This window comes from Pipistrellus hanaki (assembly GCF_964339955.1).
Source record: "Pipistrellus hanaki genome assembly, chromosome: 17".
Taxonomy (NCBI): Eukaryota; Metazoa; Chordata; class Mammalia; order Chiroptera; family Vespertilionidae; genus Pipistrellus; species Pipistrellus hanaki.
In genome coordinates, this window is record NC_140519.1 from 22174901 (window position 1) to 22201573 (window position 26673).

Here is a 26673-nt window from a genome sequence, read left to right on the forward strand (position 1 = left end):
AGTTAAATCTCAAATCACATTTTTTTTGTTCAAAACGTATTTACTGAGCACTTTCTGTGGTCCTGGCACTGGTCTAGGTGCTGCAGATGTCTAAATAAGAACAAACAAAACTCCCTATTGTCCTCGTGGACCTTACATTTATCTGTAAGTCAGGAACCTCTTAAATAAGAACTAAGAGTCAGGGGGTATGAGTGTGTGTGTGTGTGTGTGTGTGTGTGTGTGTGTGTGTGTTTGGGGGGGGGGGGGGGGCTGTTATAAAAATTAGGATATTGCCCCGGCTAGGTGACTCAGTTGGTTGGAGCATCATCCTCCAAAAGGTGACAGGTTTGATTCCCAGTCAAGGCACATACCTAGGTTGCAGGTTTGCTCTCCAGCCAGGGGTGCATGCAGGAGGCATGTAATTAATGTTGCTCACATCAATGTTTCTCTCTCTCTCTCTCTCTCTCTGTCCCTCTCTCTCTCTAAAAGTCTATGGAAAATATCCTCGGATAAGGGTTTTTTTTTTTTAGGATATCATTTTACAAAATATTTCTTAGTCATTTATGATAGCAAGTATTTTTAATTATGTGTGATATTATATAGTAAGCCATACAGATACCTAGGGATATACATATATATACACAGATATATATAAAATGAAGACAGTAATTTTTGTTTCTGCTCATTTTCTGAGACAGGAACAAGGTTCAGAAGATGCATGTGTCTGGGGGTGAGGAGGGGCCACAGGAGACAGCTCAGCTCACAGAATCACCCCCACTGTGGAGACTCACTGTGAAACCAAACTGAACTTTTAGAGCTAGCAAGCACCTTGGAGAACTTCTAATCCAAACCCCTCTTCAGTTAATAAGTGAAAAAAAAAAAAAAAAAAAACCCTTGTTATGGTATGAGAACTTCTAATCCATGAGTGAACATGTTCCACAAAAAATTTTAATGGCAACATTTACCAAAGATAAAAGAAAACTGTATAGATGAGATGGCACCTTTCTAGGGGAAGCAACATAGTAAAGGCCCAAATCAGGTCCGTTTTACTCCGAGATAGGTCACTGAAACAGTTACTGACTAGCAAACAGAAGAGTTTCCTTCCATAATAAGGTTTACTTATGCTGTTTATAGGAAATGGCATATTAGCACTATATTAAAGATCTAAAAAAAATAAGTAAACAGCACATATAATGGGAGACGGAAGCAAAGGATGTACAGCAAACCAAGATGAAAGAAATAAGTTGTGCAAAATATATATTAGTATTTTGAAGTGAATTTCTAACATTCCAAAACTTCCGCAAATGCTTAAGTACTGTGTAGCCACTTTTTAATATGGTAACACAGTGACCCAGAAAGCTAGCAAGAAAGTCAGTGAATACAAAAAACCTTTCACATGCAAAATACTTCCTACACCTCACCACTTTTTACCCCATTGTATAATATAAGTAGAGTGCCATCCAAAGGAGGTTTTTTCCATAAACATCTAACACATGAGCAAATGCGGACGCTGAAGACTATTACTGTTCTCAACTTTATTTCTACCCTGTTTCCCCGAAAATAAGGCAGTGTCTTATATTAATTTTTGCTCCCAAAGATGCGCTAGGTCGTATTTTCAGGGGATGTCTTATTTTTCCATGAAGAAGAATACGGTACACATTTATTGTTAAATGAAAATAAAGGAAATTTATTACCTGTATATGGTACGGTAGTTGTCAACACAAACCAGACAAACTGTGAATCCTATAGTATCAAGAATTTACTCATTTATTCAATGACAATCAGGTCATCATCTTCTGGAACATCATCATAATAATCCAATTCCTAAATTTCCTGGTGAATTTCTTGAGCTCCATTTCTTTCAGAATCAGTGGACCAAATATCTCATGTTTAGCCTAGGAAGGGCCTTATTTTCGGGGGATGCTTTATATTTCAATCAGAAGGAAACCTGTAAGTAGGTCTCATTTTCGGAGGATGTCTTATTTTCGGAGGATGTCTTATTTTCGGGAAAACACGGTAATAAATACCCCAGATATCCTGCATATTCAGCCCATCCACCATCCTGCTGATTCTGCCTCCTATCTCACAAGCCTGCCTCCTTGCAATTCACACTACCTCTGATGATATCCGGCCTTCGTGGTTTAGTAAAAGACAAAGCATTACAGACTGAATGGTTCCCAAGTCTGGGCTCAACACATTCACAGAGCTGACTGGATGATCTTCCAAAACACAAAAGGCATCATATCATGTCTCTCCCTGATGAAAACCTTTAGAGGAGCTGCCTGAGTTTTCAGGATCAAGTCCAAATGCTCCAGCGTGGTAGAAGGCACTTTGTAGTCAGTTCCTCAAAGTCCTTTGCCCTCTGCCCACGAAACACTGACAATTACCCAGACTAGCTCTCTCAGACCACTGGAAGTTTACTGACAGCCATGCCTTCTCTTCCTCACCTTCCTTGCCCCCCCACCTGCACTGTGCAGTCTGGCCTCTTTTAGTCTCAATTCTTTCGTTACCAGCCATCCAGGGAAGCTTCCTAACCCTCAGCTCTCCCCCTCTCACGCGAATTTTGAAACCCTCCCTAGGATTCCCACTGCACCAGCGGCAGGAGCTACAAAACCAAACACACGGTTATTCTTGGTTGTTTACCTGCCTCTCTCGCTGCAGACAAAAGCCCTGCCTGTGAAGGGGGTGCTGAGAACACTGGCACCTCCTAGGAGCTGCTGAGAGATGCAGACCTTCTGACTGAGAATATACATTTTATTAACAAGGGCCCTGGTGGTTCCTGCACATGTGAAAGCTCAGGAGTCCTGCTCTCGGGCTCTGAACTCCTCTTTACTCAGCTCCAATGCTCCTCAACTAATGGGAGAATAAGTAATCAACAAGAAATAAGTCATCCCAAAGAATTGCAAAGCAATGATACAGAGATATGCTATCTCCCATTTAAGGAAAGGCAGTCTTGGCATTCATGACTGACAAAGAAGCAATACTGGCCTTATCCAAAGAATTATGACTAACTCTTAGTGACAAATTTTAATTTGTAATGGTTTACAAGGAGTGGACATCTAAAAATGGTTTAGTTTTAAAGATACCGCCCTCTGCTTGCCAATCATTTTTGCAAGACAAAAAAAAAAAAAATGCAGTTAACATTAATATCTAATGTTACATAACACGGTATTTCACAGGTTTCTTGCAGAAATCGTTCAGTTATTTCTACATAACTCTGAGGAGTCTGAATACTCTGAGCTGCCTTTCAGATAAAGATGATTCTCTTCTATGTAAGAGTGCTGGGGCTAATGTGTTTTCTTTCAAGGCAACTAACGCAACAGCACTCAACTAACAGCTTATACTAAGTGCATGGCTACAGCACTAACTTTCTTTTCCCTAAATGGGTCACAAGGTACATATTGTCCTATATGTAAGTTGTGCCACTAAAGCACAAGAATCATGGAAATCGATGTCCTTTAGAGAATAGCCTTTATACCCTGCAATTAAGCACTCAACTATCACTCCTTGAAATTAACTCCTTCAAAGACTAAACCCCTAAGAAGACAGCCGGCAGGCAGCTGACCTGCTTGTCCCACCACAGACTGGAAAAGGGTGCTCTCTCCATACACAGCTTAGTGAGGGCCAGCAATAGACCAGTACACATTCTAGTAACACTGCAGTGCTCAACATGAAATGGCAGAAGAGAAATAAGAGCGAAGATGGATATACATCTCTGTGCATAGCATGTCTATACTTGTAAATAATATATGAATCTAGGTAAGATATTTGGATCTATCCCTTATCTTTTTACTGCTATAAATAATTTTATTATAGATAAGGGGGAAAGCAAGTAAAGATGGGTCCAAAAATAACTAACTAAAAACATTTTACTGTCATTTACTTTGGACAGGGCAAAATTAAGCTTTAAAAATCTATTTCCACCCACTTGAAGGATGTTTACATAGTGCAGATTAATAGAAGAAGAATATAAGTTTTACAAAATTTGGCGATTGCTATTGTGTCTTGCTTAATATTGTAAAATATCCTGGGATCCTTAAAACAAACAAAACTTGATTGGTCTGTAAAGGCGAATGACGCCACATGTTTATTAGCCTAATAAAAAAAAAAAATCACCATTTGAAAACATTTTCCCACTCACTCCAGATCTATTTCAAGCTACTGACTTCACACACACACACACACACACACACGCACGCACGCACACGCACACATACAAAATCTGGGTGGTGTCAAACCTCAGAAAGTGAGTATAGGACAGGAGGAGGAAAGGGAGGAGCTCTGGGGCCACCCTCTATCCAGGACAACCTGGCAATCACAGACCCCTCAAAGCTACCAGACACCATGGGGTAGGAAGATTCCAAGATGGGACAAGAGCAACATGCTGGGAGCTGGGAAGCAACAAATGGCCAACTGCTCTTGTAAGAATCCTGCTTGTTGTGAACTTACTGCTGTTGTCACTGATTAACTGACCTGGCAATTTCCTATATTCTTTGTAGTTTAAGAGGTTCTGGAAAAGCTGAAAAGGGGATCTTGTCTCATATTCCTGGGGAGTTTAAAACTGTCCTCAATTCTGCTGGGAGAGAGATAGTTAGTCGTCTCTGATAACACACACCACCAACATTCTTTTCCTTAAAGGAAAAAAAAAACAAAAAACACTTTGGCAACACGCAGCTGAAAATAATTAATCTATTTTCTCCGCTACAGCAGAGCACATGTGATGAGAGGAACCTTATCCATCATGAATAAACCTAAGCAGAGACAGGTGAAGTGTCATAGGACACCAAGGGCAGAGGTCACACAGTAACCTCTGTTTTCTAAGGCGCCATTTTCCTTGCAAAAGAGAAATACACAGAAATTATAAAATTCCAAATTTCCGTTAGGGAAGCAAGAAATACAAAAGTGAAACAGCACTGTAAGGACAGTTGCGGAGGTCTTTTGAAGATAACTGAAGAAAGTATTTTAGAGAACTGCACATAGTTCAAGAAAGTAGAAAAAAGGGAAGAAAATGTAACTTATTTAAGTGACTTCAGTATTAAATCCCTATTGTGAATAAACTGTATTTGACAAAAGAAATTGAATTAAGGCTAGAAGATACAGTAAAGTTTTGCAACTGCTATTTCATAACCATTTGATTTACAGCAAAGCTGGAACCATTTTTCTAGCCCTACACTATTCTAAATGTGAGTGGGTTCTACAATGCTACCAAAATCAACACTATCTGATAATCAAAACTATTCCCAAAATCAGTATAGCCCTGGCCAGGTGGCTCAGTTGGTTGAAGCAATGAAAACTGATTGCAATGACCTGCTTCACATTTCCCATAAGTATCATTCGATGGCCAATTCTAAGTACTTTTTACATGAGTGGACCAGATTCCTACTATTAGTATAGCATTCTAACTTGCAAGTAAACTTTATATTTCAACTTGAGAAGGGATCCTACTTATGTAGTTATAAATTTCTACCTGTACATTTTGATCACAGATTATGTTCACCTCAAGTTAGCAAGTAAAAGAGACTATAAAATGAGAAAAAGTCAAAGTGAGAAAATGAGCTACTATCAGGTGGGACATTTGTTTTGCATAATGAGGATGATAGATATAATTTATGGCTAACAATGAAGCCTTATAATTGAATTTTACTTGATTTAATCAAACAGAAAGAGCCAGGCACTTAGCTTTAAAATACGGAGTTTACTAAGGCCTCCGACTGCTGCATCCACCCATTTGTATGGTTTTCCATGAGTTTAATTGCCATACATCAGTAGCTAATAAAATTATGATGCAGATGAGAAAATCTAAATAATTAAGTTTCATCAGTGATAGTATGTACATCATATTATACCTCCTCACAGTTTTCTAATGCCCTCACTTACATCGATTACATCCCTAAACATACCAAATTCTCTACTTCATGCCCATTTCTCAAAAATGATTGGAAAATATTCCAATTTTTCTATATATAATTCTGAAGAATATAAATAAATGTTTCTAAGCTACTGTGAGCTTAGTGCCTTCAAAGACCTGTGGCTATAATAAACACATCTCAAAATTTCAAAAACAGCCTTTAAGATTCAGTATTAAAGCAAAGAGCCCTGTTAAATAGAATGTTACTTCCCACACTACATCTTCAGACTGCATCTTACACCTAGAAAGAGCAAAAAAATGTTCTCACAGACCCTGTATCTCAAATTTCTGCTTCAAAAATACACTCACAAGCCGCCGTGCTCTGGTTTGGCCACATGTCAAGAGCTCTGCACACTGAACTGCCAAGGTTCCCTAGCACTAAAACTGCCGTCCTCAAATACTGAGAAAACCTCTTCTTCTCATCGTGGTAAAGGAGAAAGTCTTTAAATACCACTGGGTACTTGAAATTGTTTAGATCATTGATATCCAAATAAATTTTATTGGCTACATACAAACTTAGCAGTTAGTAGAGCTTTTTTAACCTAACATTTCTGTACAATGAATTTTAATTGTTACTTTACTTTTCATTTTTCCATTTTTTCCTTTGAATAAAGGCTGTCCAGTGGAAAGGTTAACTTGTGAGTACAGACTATATTTCAACATTCTTTCATCATGAACCATGTAAATGTCCCATTATCTCTATGAATACACCCAGAGTGCCCAGATAGTTGAGTGCATCGAGGAAAACTCTGCATTTTATGTCTATCATTTGTGATCCCGATGCCAGACGCAAGGCCTCAAAAATATTGAAGGGATTAACCATTATATGCCATGCCAGTATATTACCAACGCCCCTCCTCCAGCCACAAAAGTATGGGCTGCACTATGCCCAGAAGATTCTATTCACACAGGGAGTCCGGTTGAGGCAGGAAGTTAAAGCCGCTCTCATCTCTCCACTGTTACTGTGCTTTTAAAAGGAGAACCACATACTGGTGCCGATGTTCTAGCTTCACAACCCCTTGTTTGTGTAATGACCACCTCCAGCCTGCAGAGAGGACCTCCCAGGTCAGCGTGGCCTGCGGCAGTTTCCCATCAACAGGCTCCAAGAAACTAGGTAATCTCTTCTCAACTTTCTGTTCTACCTACTCATATGCCCAAGAAAGAAAGGCATTAAACTCTATTCAATGCTTATGTTTGAACAACTTTTTCCCCCAAAAGTCCAAAGATCTCCACATGCCGATCGCACCTATTTGAACTGATATTTGCTGACAGCCCAGTATCAAATATGAGAAACTATAATGCTATCTGGCATTCACAAACAACCAAATGTTCAAAGGAAATTTTCATTTCACCTGACCTCTTTGTTCACAATTTATATTTAAGCGTTTCAGATGTAAATCCAGTTTAAAATCCAGTAGCCATGTGAATATGCTGAAAATAACTGGTTCTTGATTAAAGTCTCTTTTTGATCAAATTATTTTTCTGCATTATAATATTCTTATATCTTCATAGAAATGTGACTTGAGTTCCTGAGTTTTTTTGTGAATTGTTTCTGAACCCTCCAATACTATCAGCTGTTTTGCTGTTCTTAGGGCAACTGTTTTGGTGAAGAACAGAATGCCAAGAAGCACACAGTCCCATGCTGTCCATTACAATAGCCACTAGCCCCCTGTAGCTATTTAAATGTAAAGTAATTAAAGTTGCAAAAGATTTTTAAGGCCAGTTTCTCTGCAACACTAGCCATATTCAAATGTTCCATAGCCATATATGGCCAATGGCTACCAAAATGGGCACAGCAAATTCAGAGCTCATTTGCATTTTCATCATGACAGAAAACTGACAGGCAGTGCTGGTCTACAGGTGACTGTCTAAGCTAATGCCTACAGTAGGAGATTGACAGGTTCAGAATCAGGGCAAGAACAAAGCATAGAGGACTGAAAAATCCATTCCTGAGGCTTAGAAAAGCAGAATACACAAGATGCCTGCAAAGACTTCAATATGGCTCATACGGAAGCCCATGAAGGACCTTAGAATTCATTCTGAATTCATGGAGATGTTGCTTTGAGTTACACTGTTTAGAAAGATGTACAGTTTAGAAAGCATGCCCCTTATTATAATGTGCATTATACATTTGGAGGGGTGGAAATGGGCAAGATGTCCAGTCTGAAGGCTCCTATAGGAATTTAAGTACAGCAAAGGAAAGATGGAGATACTCAAGAGACAGAACTGCCCAACCATCTGACTTGGTTTCTAACTGCAGGATGAAGAGTCTAGAATGACAGGATTCTGGCTTCGGTAACCGGGCAGATGTAATAATAACACTCACTGAAATATGGGGAACAAAAGAGAAGTAGAGTTTACATGGGGTGAGGGAGAGGTGTTGAGGAAATACATATGGAGCTATCCAGTTAGCAGCACAATATACAAGGAAAGAGCTCAAGAGAGAAAGCTGAGCTGAAGACATGGCTCTTCAAGTCATTGATAAACAATAGGGAGGCAAAGGCTTGGAGTGGATTGAGATCAGCCAGAGAATTCTATTTCGAGTGACAAGAGAAAGGAATAGGACAGGCAGAGGGATAGCTAGCAAGACATCAAAAGAAAGTTTTAAGGAAGTGATCAAGAAGTTCAAAAGCTATAGAGAAAGAAGATGAAAGTGCCCATCAGACTCCACAAGTGGATAGTACTAACTCTAAGAGTAGTTTCTGTAAATTAGAGGAGGCAGCAGCTCTGGGGCTCAAGTTAAGGTGGTAACAGGTGAAGAGAGACAGTGTAGTACATATGGCTCCCAACTTCTGACTGAGCAGGTGAAAAGAAAGCCGGCTGCAGGGGAAGAGGACTGATGAAGGACGCGTATTTGTCTATTCAACATGAGAGAAATGGGACTGTGTCCAAATATAAGTCATGTAACCCTGAGCAAATTCCCTAGTCACTCTGTCTCTCAGAATAAAATGGGATAATAGTATTTATTTTATAGTGTTATTCGGAAAATTAAGTGTATTAATATTTGTAACACACTTAGAACAGTGTCTACCACTTAGAAAGCACTATATAAGCACTTGTTAAATGAAAGTATATAAATACTGCCCTAGCTGGTTGGTTCAGTGGATGGAGCATTGGCCCTTGGACTGAAGGGTCCCAGGTTCGATTCCAGTCAAGGGCACATATCTCAGTTGCAGGCTCAATCTCTAGTCAGGATGCATGCAGGAGACAACCAATCTCTGTCTGTATGTGTGTCTCTCTCTCTCTTTTTTCTCTCATCCATGTTTCTTTCTCTTCCCCAACCCCATTCCACTCTAAAAATCAATGGAAAAATATCCTCAGATATAGACACATGTACACTCACACACAAACACTAATAGGAGGAGGCATAGAGAGCAAAAGGTCTTAGAGGACAATTAAGGGCGTGAGTTTCTGGAGAAGGGAGAAGATCCAAGGGCAGCATCTTCTTCTTCCATTGGGACAAGGAGAAGGATGTTCAGAATCAAAGAAGCAAATAAGAAGGGAATGTGGTTTCACTGCAATGGCTTCAACTGGCTTGCTGAATTCAGAAGGAGGAGATGGTTATGAGATTTGAATTTTAAAGAAAGAAAAAGACACAAACGAATGTAAAGATATTCCATGCTCATGGGTAGGAAGAATTAATATTGTTTAAAATGTCCATTCTACCCAAAGTAATCTACATATTCAATACAATCCATATCAAAAATTCCAATGGCATTTCTCACAGAAAAAGAACAAGCAATCCTACCATTTGTGTGGAACCACAAAAGGCCATGAGAATAATAAATAGGACCAAGTGGCCTAGTTAGAGGACAGTATGAACCCACTAAATTCTGAGGCCAACCCTAAAATGACATCCCATTCTAGAACGTCCTCTTCTCATTTTAAAAATATACATAATACCACCTCCCTCTAATTCATGAAGACTAAGTTAGAATGTATTTATAAAGCATTCGAACACAGTACCTAGCACATAATCAGGACACAATGCAGATCAGATGATCACTTTCTCCTTTAACATGAGAAACTTAAATACACAAAGTATGTTAACTAGGTGAGGCTGTCTCTCTGGTTCTTGACCTCTCATCTGCGGAAGAGGGAGGTGGGGAGGCGAAAGGGTGGCTGAACAAATTAGTGAATACCCTCCACCCTAAGACTAATCTAAGTAGTTTTGCAATTAGAAATATGCAAAGAATAGCTGTCCTCTTCTGAAATTCACACTTCTAGTGGTAGAAAAGTAACCAAGATTTCAAGAAGTACAGACAATTAAAAAAGAGCGATTATACAGAGAAGTTGAACACTTATATAAATGATTCAATGAGCTTCAGTCTTAAATGTAAAATTACCCAGGAACCACTAATAATCTAAAGAAAGGTGCTTCCCTGAAGGTAAATTAGCGCTTGGGTTACATAGACTGTGAAACAATCATTTCTCAGAACACATCACTTCTAATGCTGTGGAGGGGCAGTCCACCTCAGAAAGGGAAGTAGATCAGTAGGACACCTGCAGGAACCCCCTCTATGAGAGGCCTCAGAAGCCTCCTATGTCTGGAGTGTTAGTCCAAAGACCAAGCAATCACCTGAAGGAGATTTCTCAGAAAAGTAATTTCTAAACAGGGCTGGCAGTGCACAATCTCTCCCTAATCACCAACAATATAAGCTCCTAGCCACATGACTGCAATCTTTTCATCAAATTAACAATTTAAGGGTTCAGAATGCAGCTAATAGGCATCCTATAAAGCTCTGAGGTAAAAACCGAATGCTAAATGTATTCTCTCCGTTTCCCACTTATTTCTAAACAAACTTGAGTGAGAGTAATCTCTTTAGTTTTGTTTTTTTTTTTCAATAATAAAATAGATTAATGTCAACTGTCATCTTCAGGGATGCTAAGAGGGTGACTTAACTACTTCAAATTCCAGCCAAAAATATGCTTAGTGATAGGAAAAAGCGTTAACTTTTTTATACACCACTACGATTAGTCTTGCAGGTCTAGCTTTTGGAATACTTCTTTCCTCAGACTTTCTGACGACTAGTATGTAGGTGTAAGAGCTCTCTCATCAAGAAAACAGGAAATTTCATCTTCAAACCACCCTTGACCTCCGCTTCCACAATTTTAAATACTTTCAGAAATCACAGAACATTTCTTTAAAACATCTCTTTCCTTAACAACCCACCACTGTATGTGCTCCCATCTGGAACCCACAACAGGACTCCTGAAGTTTTCCCTGGAGCGAGGAGCTGGGAGACTTCCACTATTACCACCAGGGCCCCGTGCCACCGCCCCAGGCGGGGGCTCCCGAGGACCGCTCCTGCCGCCACTCTTTATCCCGGGTACTTATCACTGTGGCAAGTATAAAGCAAATACACGAACAAGCTTGTTGAAGGGATTAAAAAACAAGAATTCTTCTCAATAAATAATCCACAAAAATTTGAGTTTCTAGCTTTTGATATGGAAAGGCAAATTGGAAACACCAGAATGCTGTATTGGCACACCCTGTGGTTGATTTCTGAACACATCCCAGAATTGATATACCCTCCATTTTCCGTATCCAGTAGCCCTGGGATGACCCCATTCCAGGACAAGTCTGTGATTTCACCCCAGCATTTTTCTCATCTTTATCTTTTACCAATTGTCATCCAAAATTAAGTTTATGAATGCTAAAAGTTTACTTATAAAAAACATCTCTCAGCAAAGATTAATGATGGCCAATCTGACAATTTTTCAACTCTTTAGAAAGGCCTGAAACACAGAGAGAAAGTAAAGAAAGAAAAGTCAGGGCTGCAGAGGAAGGTAAAAAAGATCAGCATCTAGAAACTGGGGGATATGGCTGTGAAGCCAGATAGACCTGGCTCAAACACTGTCTCTCCAGACTTCAGCTTCCTCATCTATGGAAATGAATATTTCATCACCCCCCTCACAGGGCTGCTTAGACATGATTTCACTTAATCCTCACAGTGGCCATCATCCAAATGCCTTGCACACAGGAGACAAACAGTAAACATTAGTTTTCATCCCCATTCCGCACCAACCTAAGCCTAGGCACCAAGATTTCCCTGCTCCCAACTTCACCCGCCAAATATACTGGGTATCACTATGGAGCTGACAGTGTGAAACTCAAATGGCATGACAACCAAGTTCTGAACTCTTCTGCCCTAATGAGAATCAAAAATTTCTTATAGTGCCGAAACCGGTTTGGCTCAGTGGTAGAGCGTCGGTCTGCGGACTGAAAGGTCCCAGGTTCGATTCCGGTCAAGGGCATGTACCCTCCATTACCCTGTACCCTGGTAGGGGGTGTGCAAGAGGCAGCTGGTCGATGTTACTCTCTCATCGACATTTCTAGCTCTCTATCTCTCTCCCTTCCTCTCTGTAAAAAATCAATAAAATATATATTTTTTTTAAATTTCTTATAGCCCTGCCAGGATGGTTCAATGGTTGAGAGTTGTCGACCTATGGACCAGGGTGTCACAGTTTGATTCCTGGTCAGGGCACATGCACAGGTTTGTGAGATAGATCCCTAGGGTGGATCAAGCAGGAGGCAGCCAATCAGTGATTCTTTCTCTCTCTCTCCCTCTCTCTCTCTCTCTCTCTCTCTCTCTCTCTCTCTCTCTCTCTCTCTCTCTCTCTCTCCCTCCCTCTCTCCCTCTCTCCCTCTATATAGTTTTTAAATCTTCTTATAAAAATCAGTACCATAGGAAGCTTGACACCTTACTAAGGCAGAGACAGAGCTTGTGGGAATGGACAGGAAGGCTGCAGAGAAGGTCCCAGTGGGCCGCCTTCCCAGATTCTGAAGGGAATCCTGCTTTCTTGCCTCTAGAATCTGGGAATCACAAAACATGAGCACAGAGAGAAAGTGAGGCGATAAATGTTTTGTTCAAGATCACCCAGCCTGTCAGACAAGGAGCTAAGACTTGGCCACACACCTCAGACTCCAAGACTAACACTGGGTCCCGCTGTAATAAATATCCTACACTGCTAAAGAATGCATGCCCCTTGTTCTCAGCTAGCCAACAGCATCCTCTCAGACTAGACAACCGTATTTATCTATCACTGGGAAAATGTTAACAGACATTCGAGGCGATACAGTTTTAAACCAGTATATCCAAATACAACCTATAGAGTACACTTAAATCATAACTTGAAGCAATTCCAAATAAGGTGGCATTCTAAAAACGTTTAACCACGGGACGTGGTGTCCTGTCTCCAAGGTCACCATGCTGAAGGAAGTAACATTCATTTGCATAATTTCTGGCATATTGAGGCAAGTACATAATGAGAATTTTTTTATTTTAACCAGAAGAGTACTTGCTTCCCCAAAAGATCTCTAAGTAGTCTTACACATAAAAATATCTGCCCTCTATGCCACCATTTCTATGTACCTACAGCCTTCTGGATGGTGACTCATGTCATAAACCACTAAGTTCAAGGTTGTGTAAATGAGTTGTAAGCTTTTTTCAAAGAACGCTGTTTTGTGTGTATATAAAAAAAAGATTGACAAATTATGGTTATTCCAATTTGAGCATTTGGCAAACACCTCCTCAAAAATGAACAAAATAAGTCTGTCACTTCAAGGAAAACAATTGACAGTTTGTTGCCAATACTAAAATCTGAGCTTTCAAGCAAAATCAGAATTTTGGGAAAATCTGAATCCACCAATTTAAACTTGACAGCCTCCCAATACTTAACCTTCTGATTATTAGCTGGTGATATCAGCCAATGTGGCTTTAAAAAATGTTGTATGATGAAATGTGTCAAAAACTGAAAGATATGTAACTCACTGAACCAATATTTTCCAAATTAAGTTTTGTACATGCACAGATAAAAGAGCCATTCAAAGTGTAAGATACATCAATGAATTTTAATGAAAGTCAGTACAAAAATTTCATTGATGATTTCAAATTCCACACTACAACTAAGCTTTAGGAAATCGCTCCTTTTAAGTTTTAACGTACTACCAAATTATCTGAAAAGGTTATTCAAATATTTCTCCCTTTTCAGTTATTTTGCCAGATTTTCTTCATGTCCTTCAACCAAAACAGCATGTTACAACAGATGGACTACAGAAGCAGCTATCAGAAGTTAACTGTGTCCTCTTGAGCTAGGCATTAAAGAGATGCATAAAAATATAAAGTAATGGTCCATTCTCACTCAACTTCTGTTTTGGGAAATAATATTTTCATAGAAATTATGTTTATAGTAAATAACATGTAATGAATTTAATGTTATTTTTAAGGGATTAAATAAAAGTTTTAAACAATTTTAATTTCTAATACAGTAAATGTGAATAAAGATGACACACTTAAATAAGAGCTCTTTGGGCTTCTCAATCATACTATAAGGTAGCCCTAAGATCACAAAAATTGAGAACCACAGTTCTAAATGACTAGCATCATTATTATTGGTTAATAACATTGCTGAAAATGCAATATATCTGTAATATATATATATATATATATATATATATATAAAAACTTTATATATATATATATATATATATATATATATATATATATATATATAAAGTTTTTAAGTCATAAAATATTTTAAACATAGAAATTTCTCACACAACACCCTGGTCATGAAAAGCATGGCCACAAGCCTTCGCACAGAGAACTAGAGCCTCAGTCATGTCCATGCCTCAGTCACCACGAAGTCACAGATACCCCTGATCAGGGAGAACCAGAACAAGGAACCACAGACTCAACAATCAGCTGGTCTAAAATGTCTGGCTTTCAAGAAGTTGGGGTGGGAAAGTAAAGAGAAGTGGGGGGTAGAGGGAGATAGTTCCAGCAACCAGCAAATCAAATGGCAATTCATGTCCATTAAAGAAAATAACTTACTTTTGCTTTGTAGTTTACTAATGAAACACTGCAGCATTCATCCATTTGTTCTCTTTTTATAAGAGTGCAACATCCCCCACCCCCACCCTCACCATTTTGTATAAAGACAGGGGAGGAGCCAAAACCTTTTATGTATATATCTTAGCTGCAGTAACTCCATAAGATAAGGAGTATAAATATTCCCATTTTACAGATGTTGAGACCGAGTCTCTGAGAGTTTAAGGGACTCCCGTAGTTGGGCGGAAGAACCAATACCCCTTCCCAAGTCTCGGGGGGCTTCTTTGAAACGTCTTGCACATGCTTCACAGTGGTTCTCCGGGTGACTTTCTGCACCAGCAACATCAGCACCACTGGGGAACTTGTAAAAAATGGGACTTCTCAGGCCAACCCAGACTTTCTAAATTTGAAATGCTCAGAGTAAGCCCCCAGCCCAAGTCATTTTAATATATGAACCAGTGGTACCCCAGGCAGGCAGCCATCCACCAGAAAAACTATCTCAGTTTGCTAGAACCACCATAACAAAATACACTGACTGGATGATTTAACAACTGAAATTTATTTCTCAAAGCTCTGGAGGCTAGAAATTCAAGATCAAGGAACTGGCAAGGTAGATTTCATTCAGACACCTCTTGTCTTGGTTTGTACATGACCACCATCTCAACCTATGCTCACAGGACCTTTTGTGCACACAATGGGAGAGAAAAATCTTTCTCTTCCTCTTTTATAAGGCAGGTCATCGATTCTATCAGAATAAGGCCCCACCCGTATGACCTCATTTAACTGTAATTATCTCCATAAAGGCCTTATCTCTAAATACAGCCACATTGGAATTGGGGCTTCCACCTGTGAAAATGGAAAACACAATTTAAACTCCCACCAACTTCAGAAGAAAAATGCTCAGGCCTCGCACTGAGGCTGGTGCTGCTAGTCCAGGACCTCATCTGCAGAGCCCGTGACATGGAGGGAGGACAGAGAGCAAGGCACTCAGCTGCGAAAGCCAAGGGAATCCCAGCACAGACAGGGACCCAAAGCAGCTGAGCAGGACTCCCGGGGATTCCCACAGGAAGCAAGGAGGAGGGAAGTCACTTCCTGCGCTGGTGTCGGATGTGACAGTGGCAAACACGTACGGAGCATTTACTCACGTGCCAGGCCTGGGTGGAGCCTTCGAATGCACTTTCACTTAATCCTTCTTGCCCACCCCCCTTACAGAGATGGAAACAGGATTTCACCCTCGCCTGTTTGGCTCTGTGGATAAAGCATCAGCATGAAGAATAAAGGATCCTGGGTTCAATTTTGGTCAAGGGCACATGGCCAGATTCTGGGTTCAATCCCCAGTAGGGGGCATGCAGGAGGCAGCCGATTGATGATTTTCTCTCATCACTGATGTTTCTCTCTCTCTTCCCCTTTCTTTCTCAAATCAATTAAAATATATTTAAAATTAAAAATAAAGTCACCAGTGACCTTCATATTAAAAAAGAAAAAGAAACAGAGGGTTTCAACGTTAAGTAGCCTGCAAAGAGCCACAGCTGATGAGCGGCAGCAATGGGAATCACCTCCCAGCCTGCCTTCAGAGCCAGTGGTCTCAACCTCTCCTCTCTTCTAGAAAGGAGAGAAAAGACAGGCTCACACCCCATCTCAATCACAGGGAGGATTTCAGGAGCTGGATGGAGGCCGCACAACACAAGAGGGCAGAGGGCAGGCATTAAGGAAACACAAGAGACCAAGACACACTCGGAAAGATGCTCAACTTCACTGATACTGAAGGAGTGCACCTATCAAATGGCAAAGAACGAGACTGTCCAGACTTGGCAAGTGCAAAAAACATAGGCGATTCCCACACCATTGAAAGGACTGTGAACTAAGGCCTTTCGGGACAACCCAACAGCACACACCATGTAGAAGGCGAACACAGCTGAGGACCCCCCATGACGCCCCTTTCCAGGAATGTATCCTGAAGGTGCACGAAGATGTAGGTAAAGGGCTAATCTTTACAGCAGCACCATTTCACTAGTAAAAAACTGGAAACGGCCTGAATTAAATGAAGAAGTTACTTGGAATTGGAATCGTCATCTGAGCTATTTGAAAAGACAACGTAGATTTCTATGTATTGATATGAAAAGATTAGCCACAGTATTCAGAAACAAAAAGAGTTACATATCTATAACATGGTCCCACCACCAAAACTTCTCTCTCACCAGAAAGCCTAGAGGAGTAATTACCGTTGCAGAGCTTATGGGAGGTGGGGCTTTCACTTTCTACACTTTCCATGTTTTATGATGTGAATATTTTAGAATAAATAGTTATAATCAGCCAGATGTTAGAAATACAGCTTATTACCATTTTTTTCCCCATGTCAAATTGATCCATCCAAGTTCTGCCAGCTGGTAACCCTGGCTGGGTTATTAATTCTCACTCAGCCCTGATTTCCTCACAGGTGAGCAGGAACCATCGTGGGGTTGAGGACAGAGCCCAATGGGATGCCCAGGGAAAGACACACCACTGCCCCTACATTCCTCTGGCCAAAACAAGGTTAACTTACCCTAAACCTAAACAGGAAAAATCTAATTTGCTACTTCAGTTGCTTGTTTGGCCATCTCAAACAGAAGAGATATCTAAAAGCCACTACAGTTTAACAAAATTCACTGCCTTTCATCAAGTTTCATGTGCTGTATCATGCCCCCCAAAAAGGTGTCCTACAAAGATGCAAACTGATGGTATTTTCCCCTCACGTATACTTTTACACAACAAATTTTTACTGAGCACCTGTCACATGACACACCCTGTTCTGGACACTGGGGTCGCATCAGTAAACATCACAGAAACAGCTCGTTCCTTCACGGAGCTAAACTGCATTCTAGTGAGAAGAGATTGGAACTGAGGAAATAAGTAAACTAGTACAAGTAACTCAAGGGCAAACAAGAGAAACATTACAGCATGGGGGGAGGGGGGAAGGAAGTTTGGAGGAAGCAATTATAAAGTGGGAGGTGTGGGGACCTCGAAGGAAAAAGGCCTCTGAAAAGTTCAGGAACTTGCGGGTCTGGAAGAAGCTGAGGCAGAGAGAGGAGCTCATGGATCCCAAGCACCCACAGGCGGGGGTGCAGGTCTGCAGCTTTGGTGAGGACTGTGGTTCTACCTAAGGGGCCAAGGAAGCCTTCAGGGCAGGTATTTGTGTGTGATCTGACTCAGCTTCAACCCTCTGCTTGGTCTGAAAAACGGAAGGCAGAGGACAGACTGTGAGGCAATGCAGGAGCAACTGCAGCCATGCCAGTGGGAGGCAGGGGCCACCTGGGCAGGGTGGCAGAAGTGGAGAGAGAATCTGTCTGAGTCTGGACACTCTGCAGGCAGAGCCAAAAGAGCCGGAGGATAAATGTGACGCAGCATGCGAGACAGAGGGGTCCCAGGATTCCAAGGTTTCCCTCCGAGGCCACAGTGGGAAAGGTTCTCAGAGCAAAGCTGAGGTCGGAGAGCCCTGTCCTAGCCATCTCACTTTGCTCCACAGACCTATGAAGTAGGATAAGAAGGGTCGGTGTTAACACCTTTTATGACTGCAGGAATGAGGCTCCAATGAGTAAGTGTTGTGTCCATATATAGTAGTGTTCAAACCAAAACAGCAGCCTAGATTTCCTTCCTAAGTTTAGGATTTCTTCCATTATATCATGTGGCTGTTTGTTTTCCTTTTTTTTTTTTTTTTTTTTTAAAGACAGAGTGTTACCATATATGGAAAATGGAGACCCTTGTTCTGGGGCATTTCAAAGGCTCCTGTGCACCCACGAATTCGCTAGCATGAGCGAATGCATCTGCAGTGTGAAGTCAGGAAGCTCTCTTTACCAAACAAGCTGGAAGGTTCCCTCACTCAGCTAGGGTCTAATAGCATCTTTAAAGGAAAAGCAATGGTTTGTCCATCCCTACTAGTCACAAATGCACTTCAAAGTTGAGCCAGCTTGTTGACTATTCACCAGGATCTCTTTTAGGAGGCAAAACTGTTGTCAATGTAGTTGCTGTTTCTCAACATCACCTAGAATTCTAATGTCTTTCTCTGGTCACATTTCTCACTGATCACAGGACACATGCATCCTGTAAACTCAACAAATCAAATGGTTCAGGCAGAATATTTGTCTGTGACTCTTTTTCTGCTGCCAGGATTTCCCACCCGTTCCCTCGCACTGGTCAATCCCCTCCTCTCCTCCCCACCCTTGCTAGCCAGTTAAGTCCTACCATTCACTCAGTCATTCATATCTAGCACAACTTGAATGGAGTGAAGTCTGTTCTAGGCTCTGAGGTCCTTGTCTTCCCGCAGGCAGTTTTGGAACACTTAATTACAAGTGGGATGAGGGCTCTGAAAGGCGAATAGGCTGGAGGCTGACAGCCTAGGTGCCTAACCGGGGCTACAGCCAAAGCAGACTGCCCTGAGGCTAAGGAAGGGCTGGAACCAGCCAGGTGGAAAAGGCAGGAGAGCAGGGCTCTAAGCAGAGGGAGTGGTCTTACAGCACCTGAGGCAGAGAGAGTGGGAGGCAAATCATTTAAGGCTGGAAAAGGAGGGCAATGCAGCTAACCAGAGAGGTCAAGTGAGAGGCGGAGGGGTGAGACAGAGGGTCCTGGAGGGGCTAAAAGACGAGAATCTTAGCAGTCACATCAAGATTTCTGTCACAATTCCTGGCCAGTATAAAGGCAGTGAGAAGCAGATGCAATGTGTTAACCAAAGAAGTAAGAGGATAAGGCTTTGGGGAGGAAAGGTCACTTTGATTGAGGTATGATGCTTTTTCTTTTACTTCTTTTCCCAGAATTGCTGTTAGTTTGTCCCATACAACAACAGCAGCTGTATATCAACTTCTCATCAACTCTGACCACCTTCCCAAAAGCCTCTGGCCTCCAAACCAACACCTGATAGAGAATGCCTTTGTAAATAAACCAATGTTGAGCCTGTCATTCTCATTTCAGAACTGTGATTGCTCCTGAAATCAAATTAAAACTACTGATCCTAACTGTCCAACAACTGCCTATCACCCACTATATTCCAGAGAAGAAAACATGCTTACAAATTACTCCTTAGATATAGCACCACCTTTAAACAAAAACAAACAAACAAACAAACAAACAAAAAAAAAAAACGCTTTAGTTGGTTGGAGCAATGTCCTGTACACCAAAAGGAAAGGTGGCGGGTTCAATTCCCAGTTGGGGCACATACCCAGATTGCAGGTTCAATCTCGATCAGGCTGCATGTCTCCTACATCCAACCAATCAATGTTTCTTTCTTTCTCTCTCCCTCCCTCTCCCTTCTTCTCTCTCTAAAAACAATAGAAATCATATCCTCTAGGATTTTATTTTAATGTTCACACAAGCTTATATAGCAATTTAAGCTGGATACACACTGTATCCAACCTTTAGTGACATATATTGAAATATTTTAAAATAAAATAATATGCTGATATTTGCTTCTAAATAACACAGAACACGATGGAAGCTGAGTGTGTATATGAAATGAGACTGGCTGGAGTTCATGAACCTGTGAAAGGTCCTTAATGGCTTAGTCTACTGTTCCTGTCTACATTAGCGTGCCAAAACCATCTGCTATGTGGGCATCTTGAAGCATCTCAGAGTCCTCAAACTGTGTACAGTCCTCTTCTCTTGTTCTGTTACTTTCCCCTGTAAAAATTGCCTCTTGGGATGATACCAAACATAACCCTCAGAGATTAAGCTATATTGATTCCTCAACAAATGTTTCAAGGAAGAAGACTGATTTTAGAGCAAGTTACTCAATGAAGCATCTAATTTTTAAAAAAATATATTTTATTGATTTTTTTACAGAGAGGAAGGAAGAGAGATAGAGAGCTAGAAACGTCAATGAGAGAGAAACATCAACCAGCTGCCTCTTGCACACCCCCTACAGGGGATGTGCCCGCAACCAATGTACATGCCCCTGACTTGAATCGAACCTGGGACCTTTCGTTCTGCAGACCAACGCTCTACCACTGAGCCAAACCGGTTTCGGCGCATCTAATATTTTTTAAAAACCATCCTGCCTAACCATCTCCCTCCCACCAAACAATTCTACTTGGCATTGACAGCTTTGTAAAGCCACAGTTGATTTGTGCTAACAAACCTGTGTGCATTTCCAAATAATCTTCTTAGATTAACTACTTATCTTCTACCTCATTGGTAACCTCCAATGCTATGAAAAACGTTCAGTAAATGTGGTGCACAGTCTTACAGAATCATTAACCTTCAAGGTTGAAAAGAACGTGCGAGGTTCTCTAGTCAACCAGCTGTTTGATGTTTTTGTCTTTAGCGTGCACATGTAATGTTAAAATTTAGCGGGTCATGTAATACTGCATACATACAGACAGCACATGCAGTAGGAACTGTGGAGGCCCAGGAAAAGCTTCCTCCATCCATAATGGCAGATCAATTACTAATGTCCCACTCTGAAGGATTATCACTTCAGGAAATAAAGTAACAGTAATATCTCTTTGTCGTGTTAAAGCTTCTATTGTAGGCAATCACGGGCCACAAAGAAATTTCGTGCTCTATGCCTTCTGAATTGACTACTTTACCATACTGTGTTCAGTTGTTGGGCTTCCCCACAATTACTCTGAGGAATAACACCAATTCCACTCCTCACTCAACACTTAAAGTCAAAGTCATCAAATAACGAAAGATTTCATTACCACCCCATACTGACGGAGACCAATATTAATTATTATTTGAATTAACCTCTGAGCCATGGTTTTCATCAGTACTCAGAAAAGACAAGGACAATTTCTAATTACATGCCACCCTCATTATAAGTCACCAGGCCACAAAGCTGTATCGGATGAGGCTGCCACACTTTGCCTTGAAACTGCTTTGAACCCCTTTATAACCGCCTCAATCTCATCCACGCAAAAATGGAATTCAGCGAGCCTCGGAGATTCTTTCCCAGGAAAGGCAATTCTTTTCCTTTAAAATTGTGTTGTGGGACTGTTCATAAGTCTATTAGTAAAAGTCCTAACACAAGGTAAATAGTATTCAATTTTTACACTTTATTATAAAGCCAAACAGGAACAGCCTTTCATAGTTCCACTGCTAAAGTGACTAAAGGGCGGGAGCGTCTTACAGCATGGGCAGGGCAAATGGGTGATTCACTTCCCCGAAGGGATGCGGTGAGAGAGCCTACGATTTCATCACGATACTTAGAAAGCCTTGCAATTTAAAACTTACAAAATTTCTGGAATTTTCCATTTAATATTCAGGCCCGAGGTTGATTGCAGGTAGTTGAAACTATGAAAAGGGAAACAGCAGATGGGGGGGGAGACTGCTCTGTACATTTCCTTTTAGAAAAATGCACCACTTTTAAATCCTGAAAGTTTTAGGCTAATCATCCATGACACAAATTATCACCTCAAAAAAAAAAATTTTTTTTTTTAAAAACACCTCAAAATTAAGGATTCCTAAAACAATGTGAAGAGAGTGGAGATCAGATAAAAACGAAAGTATGACTCAGAGGTTGAGCACTGACCTATAAACCAGAGGTCACGGTTCAATTCCTGGTGAGGCGCATGCCCACTGTGGGCTCCATCTCCAGTGTGGGGCGTGCAGGAGGCAGCCAATCAATGATTCTCATCATTGATGTTTCTACAGTGGTGCCTCGCATAACGAACGCCTCGCACAGCGAACTTTGGACAGGTTTTTCATGAAACCATTGGCCAAAAAGCAGAAAATGGATGAAGATGTGCAAGATTCAGTAGACTCTACTTAGTCTATCTTAAAATTAAAAAAATGTGTTTTTTTTAAAAAAAAAATTATGTTTTTAGATGTATCTAAATAAAAATATGTCATCTTAGCATATTTTTTTTATGTCATCTTAGCATATTTTATGCTACAGAACGAATTTTTTTTTTAACATGTATTGTTATGGGAAAACGCGTTTCACATAACGAACTTTTTGCATAACAAGCTTGCTCCTGGAACGAATTAAGTTCGTTGTGTGGGGCACCACTGTATCTCTCTCTCCCTCTCTCTTCCTCTATGAAATCAATAAAAATATATTTTTAAAAAATAAAAATAAATAAAACTATGTTCTCAACAAAAAGACACTGAATTTTTTTATCTTGATTTTAAACTTGAAGAAACCAATTGTATGTTAGGATGCTAATTTACCAACTTTAGTACCTACCATAAGTACTAAGGAAGAAAAATGTCATTTTTCATAAGGCAGAGAGAAAAAGCCAAACTGTTCACTTTAGGTGCAATTGACTCATTAATTGATTATATAATGACAGTCATGGCATCTGTCGCCTACCAGGTTAGTACTTCAAGAATGAGTTTGTTCTGTATTGTTGAAAAGAATACTGCCGCTGAAATTAACATCAGCAGTAAGACAAAAATGAATTTTAAAAATTAAAATGTTTACCCAAGAATTATGATCAATTAAGAACATGTAGAGGGAAAATGGGAAGGTGGGTGGGTGGGTGCAAAGAGATCAAAGAACTTGTATGCATATATGCATAACCCATGGACACAGACAATAGGGTTGTGAAGGCCTGAGGGGGAGGAGGGTACTCAGGGGTTGGCTAGAAGAGGTCAATGGGGGGAAAGGGTGATATAGGTAATAGTTTCAATCAAAAAAGAACATGTATTTTTGATACTGAAACGGAAAACTGGCCTCTAGAAAAATGGGAGCTGCTGGATCAGAGTCTTACGGAACAGACAACAAAAGTAAGCATACCGCCCTGCACACACAATATCTGGGCTTCAAGCTCTACCGCTCTGTATTGTTTCTTTTTCTTTAGCCTGATAGGATGATACCACGAGTTTCCTGGGTCAGGAATGATGTAAAATGTATTCTGGATTACAGCAGCATAAATGCTACACACTATGGTTTGAAGGGGAGAAAGCATGCTGCAGGCAGATACAGAGCAACAACAACAACAACAAAAACTGCAGCATCAAGTCATACCACGGCCTCGGAGGAGGAGAGGCGGGCTCAGGGGTTGAGGTTGACCTATAAACCAGGAGGTCAGTGTTCAATTCCTGGTCAGGGCATATTCCCGGGTTGCAGGCTGACCCCCAGTAGGGGACATGCAGGAGGCAGCCAATTAAACTCCTTTCCTAGTAAGCTGACAAGCCTGTATCATGATGACCAGCCAGGGCTGCTACAGTCAAGTGTATGGCTGTAGAGTCCTTTCACTACACAAGGACCTGAGCAAAGCAAGTGGTATAAATATCCAGCCAATATTCCACTAACCACCTCACGTGCCCAAGAGGAAGGGAACCCTTTGGCCTAAGGGTGGCCTCACAAACATGGGTACCCAGATAGCCATTTAGACAAACCAGAAACCTGGGAGTCACTCAGGACAGATTTGTCCTCCTATGGCTCCCCACATCCAATCTATTATCAAATCACATTGATTTTATCTAATCCATTTTTCTGCACCATCCATTCTGCCTATAGCCACGACTGCCACACTAGTACATTGAATCACTGTTACCTCTCACTGGGTGATCGTCTTCCCTCACAACCCCCCGTCTCCTCCAACCTATGCATATAGTGTAATTAGAGTAACTGCTCCCCATTATTCTTGGGATACAGACCAAGCTCTTCCGGCGCACCACTGAGCTTCCAGGCAGGAAGACCCTAGCTCACACTTACCTTCCTCAGCCAAGACAGTCTTTTCCCACCTAAGTCAAATGCCTGCCTTTTACCCACACCATAGCACCTCATTTCTTCTTTTAAAAGTAATTGTTACAGTTGCACTTTTATATGTTTTTGTGATTATTTGATTAATACCCATCTCTCTCACTAGCCTTGAGCACCTTGTACAGTTTTGCTTACCTCTAACACTCAGCATGGTGCCCAGGCCACAGATAGCCATAATTAATCTTTTGGATCAATAAAGAAACATAAAACAACTAATTTTATAGCCAATACCTTAGGAGGAGATGAGATAAAATATATGCTTAAGGACATGAGCACTGAGGAAACTCAAGGGGGAAATTTTTCTGACTGGGTTTAATATTTTAAGGGGGGGGGGGGGGAGACAGGAGAAAGGGCTCTGACTGGGCACAGTTCCAAGCATGGCATGGCAAGAGTGTGCGTGGAGCTGAGCCATGCTGGAGGAGAGGAAGAACTGGGACAGAGGAGCCTGGGAGAGTTAGTGAAATTTTTACATTGTAGGTCCAAGAGCTGAGACGTGCTTGAATCAAGATTAGTTTGGCAGAATGAAGTAAGATACAGGAAGAGGTGGGAGTCATGAACTGTTTCAAAGATGAGGCAGAACAATAACATACCAGGCTTAATAACTGGCCAAATGTAGGCAGGAGACCAGTTTGGAAAATTAATTTCTGAAGAAGTTGTCCAAGGTGGCACCAGAAAGGTAGAACTGTTGGTGGAACAGCCCTTCCGGGTGAGGTGGAACAATATGATATTCATTTACACTTGAAGACAGGAACATAATATTAATTTTATTATGCAGCTAAACAAAATGAGAACTGAAGCAGTGGTTCTAGTTACTGAAGCATCATGAATGTCTTTCTCCTTGGCAGGACTGAGGGGAAAGGGATGACGAAATTATAGTTCAATTACCAGAGTTTTAACCAAACAGGATTTTAAGAACTTATCCTAAAACAGCTTCTAAGATCTAAGTGCTATAAGAGACGAAATGAGAGCATAAATAGCCTTCTGTTGGTTTACTTCTTCTGTTTCCTACACACACCCTTACCTTGTGTTTCTCTACACAATGAGAGAAAAGAAAGCAATGAAATTCTAACATTCTCCCCTAATCTTTTCATTTCAGCACGATCACCAGTCAACTGGCCAAAGGCACTGTATAGACTTAAGGTAAAGGCACATTCACTGTGAAAGACTGGCTCACACCAACCTTAAGTAGTTCCCACTACACACACTCCCTAGCTATGTGCACAGGTAACTGATATTGACTAGGAGAATCCATTTGTAGGCATTTAAGCATACAAGCTGACTCCTTGTTGCTTTATGTTCCACTCACTGGCAACTAAAACATTTTGATAGGGAAAGGACTAGTATAAGAGATTTTGTTTTAAGCTTACAACTAAAACCACAGTCTCTACCTTCTCACAAGCTTGTTGCTAAGAGGTCTTAATATTCAAATCTTTATTTAGTTAAGAAACTAAATAGATTCCAGTTGTTCTATAAAGTTGGAATGCACAGTTGACGAGAAAACCAAAATAAGAACTACAAGAAGCAAGGTGTGATGTGTATACAATCACTATATTTACCTATGTACAAATGATACCAGGAGGGATACCTCCTCTTTAAAAAAAAAAAAAAAAAAAATGTAATATTGCCCTGGCCGTTGTGACTCAGTTGGTTGGGCGTCGTCGCATGCACTGAAAGGTTACCGGTTCAATTTCCAATCAGGGCATATGTCAGGGTTTCGGACATGGTCCCCAATTGGGGGAGGCAGGAGGGGAACATGCAGGAGGCAGAAGTTCGATGTTTCTCTCTCTCCCTCTCCCTCTAAAAATCAATTTAAAATCATTTTTTTAAAGTGTACTATTTAAAATAAGAAAATCCTATATTTTCCAGATTATACAGCCACATTCAGAAAATAAGTATCAAATTGGGGGAGGGGGTGTAACTAACAATGTAAGTGCCTATTATGGACAGAGCACTGTGCTAGGTGCTTTACATACTACACACACACACACACACACACACACACACACACAAAATTCTCACAACTACCCCTGAAGTAGTTTCTGCCCATATTTTTTAGATGAGGAAAATGAAATTAAAGAAATTAATTCTCCAAGTCAAAACACTATTGAATGGAGAGCTGGGTGTGTATTTGTTAATTTTGTCCTGCCTCCAAAACCAGCATTGCAGGAGAGAAAGCACAGGTCTTCACTCCCGATCTCCTTTCTTCAGAGCCCCGCACCAAGGCCTAAGATTTGATAAGGGGCAGAAAAACCACCCTGCCGCAAGGTAAACTT

General features: G+C 40.8%; 1 protein-coding gene across 5 annotated transcripts in view; it reads right to left on the reverse strand.

The window, feature by feature from the left end:
* CHD7 (chromodomain helicase DNA binding protein 7) overlaps positions 1 to 26673 on the reverse strand; it is a 175326-nt gene that overhangs the window by 122497 nt on the left and 26156 nt on the right. The gene's annotated exons all lie outside the window — the stretch shown is intronic.